The sequence below is a fragment of the Triticum urartu genome, chromosome 5, assembly GCF_003073215.2.
Source record: "Triticum urartu cultivar G1812 chromosome 5, Tu2.1, whole genome shotgun sequence".
Lineage (NCBI taxonomy): Eukaryota > Viridiplantae > Streptophyta > Magnoliopsida > Poales > Poaceae > Triticum > Triticum urartu.
The window spans coordinates 586711931-586716646 of record NC_053026.1 but is presented as its reverse complement, the minus strand read 5'-3'; positions in this window follow the sequence as shown (position 1 = coordinate 586716646).

Below are 4716 nucleotides of genomic sequence, written 5' to 3'. Positions count from 1 at the left end.
AATAGCGGGACCTGGATGCCCATATTGTCTCCTACATATTCTACGAAGATCTTTATCGGTCAGACCGCATAACAACATACGTTGTTCCCTTTGTCTTCGGTATGTTACTTGCCCGAGATTCGATCGTCGGTATCCAATACCTAGTTCAATCTCGTTACCGGCAAGTCTCTTTACTCATTCCGTAATACATCATCTCGCAACTAACATATTAGTTACAATGCTTGCAAGGCTTATGTGATGTGCATTACCGAGAGGGCCCAGAGATACCTCTCCGACAATCGGAGTGACAAATCCTAATCTCGAAATACGCCAACCCAACATTTACCTTTGGAGACACCTGTAATGCTCCTTTATAATCACCCAGTTACGTTGTGACGTTTGGTAGCACCCAAAGTGTTCCTCCGGCAAACGGGAGTTGCATAATCTCATAGTCATAGGAACATGTATAAGTCATGAAGAAAGCAATAGCAACATACTAAACGATCGGGTGCTAAGCTAATGGAATGGGTCATGTCAATCAGATCATTCAACTAATGATGTGATCCCGTTAATCAAATAACAACTCCTTTGTCTATGGTTAGGAAACATAACCATCTTTGGTTAACGAGCTAGTCAAGTAGAGGCATACTAGTGACACTCTGTTTGTCCATGTATTCACACATGTATTATGTTTCCGGTTAATACAATTCTAGCATGAATAATAAACATTTATCATGAAATAAGGAAATAAATAATAACTTTATTATTGCCTCTAGGGCATATTTCCTCCAGTCTCCCACTTGCACTAGAGTCAATAATCTAGTTCACATCGCTATGTGATTAACACCAATAGTTCACATCTTTATGTGATTGGTCCACATCTCCATGTGACTAACACCCAAAAGGTTTACTAGATTCAATAATCTAGTTCACATCGCTATGTGACTAACTCAGATCCGTATGTATTTTGCAAAATTCTATGTCTACAATGCTCTGTACGGAGCTACTCTAGCTAATTGCTCCGACTTTTAATATGTATCCAGATTGAAACTTAGAATCATGTGGATCAGTGTTAAAAGCTTGCATCGACGTAACCCTTTACGACGAACCTTTTTGTCACGTCCATAATCGAGAAACATATCCTTATTTCACTAAGGATAATTCTGACCGCTGTCCAGTGATCTACTCCTAGATCACTATTGTACTCCCTTGCCAAATCAGTACAGGGTATACAATAGATCTGGTATACAGCATGACATACTTTATAGAACCTATGGCCAAGGCATAGGGAATGACTTTCATTCTCTTTCTATCTTCTGCCGTGGTCGGGCTTTGAGTCTTACTCAACTTCACACCTTGTAATACAGGCAAGAACTCTTTCTTTGACTGCTCCATTTTGAACTATTTCAAAATCTTGTCAAGGTATGTACTCATTGAAAAAAAACTTATCAAGCGTCTTGATCTATCTCTATAGATCTTGAAGCTCAATATGTAAGCAGGTTCACCGAAGTCTTTCTTTGAAAAACTCCTTTCAAACACTCCTTTATGCTTTACAGAATAATTCTACATTATTTCCGATCAACAATATGTCATTCACATATACTTATCAAAAATGCTGTAGTGCTCCCACTCAATTTCTCGTAAATATAGGCTTCACCGCAAGTCTGTATAAAACTATATGCTTTGATCAACTCATCAAAGTGTATATTCCAACTCCAAGATGCTTGCACCAGTCACCAGATGGATCGCTGGAGTTTGCACATTTTGTTAGCACCTTTCGGATTGACAAAACCTTCTGGTTGCATCATATACAACTCTTCTTTAATAAATCCATTGAGGAATGCAGTTTTGTTTATCCATTTGCCAGATTTCATAAAATGCGGCAATTACTAACATGATTCGGACAGACTCAAGCATAAATACGAGTGAGAAACTCTCATCGTAGTCAACACCTTGAACTTGTCGAAAACCTTTTGTGACAATTCTAGCTTTGTAGATAGTAACACTACTATCAGCGTCCGTCTTCCTCTTGAAGATCCATTTATTTTCTATGGCTTGCCGATCATCGGGCAAATCCATCAAAGTCCATACTTTGTTCTCATACATGGATCATATCTCAGATTTCTTGGCCTCAAACCATTTCGCGGAATCTGGGCTCATCATCGCTTCCTCATAGTTCGCAAGTTCGTCATGGTCTAGTAACATGAATTCCAGAACAGGATTACCGTACCACTCTGGTGCGGATCTCACTCTGGTTTACCTACGAGATTCAGTAGTAACTTGATCTGAAGTTACATGATCATCATCATTAGCTTCCTCACTAATTGGTGTAGTAGTCACAAGAACATATTTCTGTGATGAACTACTTTCCAATAAGGGAGAAGGTACAATTACCTTATCAAGTTTTCTACTTTCCTCCCACTCACTTCTTTCGAGAGAAACTCCTTCTCTAGAAAGTTTTCCAAATTTAGCAACAAATGTCTTGCCTTCGGATCTGTGATAGAAGGTGTATCCAATAGTTTCCTTTGGATATCCTATGAAGACACATTTCTCCGATTTGGGTTTGAGCTTATCAGGTTGAAACTTTTTCACATAAGCATTGCAACCTCAAACTTTAAGAAACGACAACTTTGGTTTCTTGCCAAACCACAGTTCATAAGGCGTCGTCTCAACGGATTTTGATGGTGCCCTTTTAACGTGAATGCAGCTGTCTTTAATGCATAACCCCAAAACGATAGTGGTAGATCGGAAAGAGACATCATAGATCGCACCTTATCTAATAAAGTACGGTTATGACGTTTGGACACACCATTACACTATGGTGTTCCAGGTGGCGTGAGTATTGAAACTATTTCACATTGTTTTAACTGAAGGCCAAACTCGTAACTCAAATATTTTACCTCTGCGATCATATCGTAGAAACTTTTATTTTCTTGTTACGATGATTCTCCACTTCACTCTGAAATTCTTTGAACTTTTCAAATATTTCAGACTTGTGTTTCATTAAGTAGACATACTCATATCTGCTCAAATCATCTGTGAAGATCAGAAAATAATGATACCTGTCGCGAGCCTCAATATTCATCGGACCACATACATCAGTATGTATGATTTCCAACAAATCTGTTGCTCGTTCCATTGTTCTGAAGAACAGAGTTTTAGTCATCTTGCCCATGAGGCATGGTTCGCAAGCATCAACTGATTCATAATCAAGTGATTCCAAAAGCCCATCAGTATGGAGTTTCTTCATGCTCTTTACACCAATATGACCTAAACGGCAGTGCTACAAATAATTGCACTATCATTATTAACTTTGCATCCTTTGGTTTCAATATTATGATTATGTGTATCACTATGATCGAGATCCAATGAACTATTTTCATTGGGTGTGTAACCATATAAGGTTTTATTCATGTAAACAGAACAACAATTTATTCTCTTACTTAAATGAATAACCGTATTACAATAAACATGATCAAATCATATTCATGCTCAACGCAAACACTAAATAACACTTATTTAGGTTCAACACTAATCCCGAAATTATAGGGAGTGTGCGATGATGATCCTATCAATCTTGGAACCATTTCCAACATACATCGTCACTTCACCCTTAACTAGTCTCTGTTTATTCTGCAGCTCCCGTTTCGAGTTACTAATCTTAGCAACTGAACTAGTATCAAATACTGAGGGTTTGCTATGAACACTAGTAAAGTACACATCAATAACATGTATATCAAATATACTTATGTTCACTTTGCCATCCTTCTTATCCGCCAATCACTTGGGGTAGCTCCGCTTCCAGTGACCAGTCCCTTTGCAGTAGAAGCACTCAGTTTCAGGCTTAGGTCCAGACTTGGGTTTCTTCACTTGAGCAGCAACTTGCTTGCTGTTCTTCTTGATGTTCCCCTTCTTCCCTCTGCCCTTTTCTTGAAACTAGTGATCTTGTCAACCATCAACACTTGATGTTTTTCTTGATTTCTACCTTCGTTGATTTCAGCATCACGAAGAGCTTGGGAGTTGTTTCCGTTATCCCTTGCATATTATAGTTCATCACGAAGTTCTACTAACTTGGTGATGGTGACTAGAGAATTCTGTCAATCACTATCTTATCTGGAAGATTTACTCCCACTTGATTCAAGCGATTGTAGTACCCAGACAATCTGAGCACATGCTCACTAGTTGAGCGATTCTCCTCCATCTTTTAGCTATAGAACTTGTTGGAGACTTCATATCTCTCAACTCGGGTATTTGCTTGAAATATTAACTTCAACTCTTGGAACATCTCATATGGTCCATGATGTTCAAAACGTCTTTGAAGTCCCGATTCTAAGCCGTTAAGCATGGTGCACTTTAAACTATCAAGTAGTCATCATATTGAGCTAGCCAAACGTTCATAACGTCTGCATCTGCTCCTGCAATAGGTCTGTCACCTAGCGGTGCATCAAGGACATAATTCTTATGTGCAGCAATGAGGATAAACCTCGGATCACGGATCCAATCCGCAGCATTGCTACTAACATATTTCAACACAATTTTCTCTAGGAACATATCAAAATTAACATATGAAAGCAACAACGCGAGCTATTGATCTACAACATAGATATGCTAATACTACCAGGACTAAGTTCATGATAAATTAAAGTTCAATTAATCATATTACTTAAAAACTCCCACTTAGATAGACATCTCTCTAATCCTCTAAGTGATTACGTGATCCAAATCAACTAAACCATG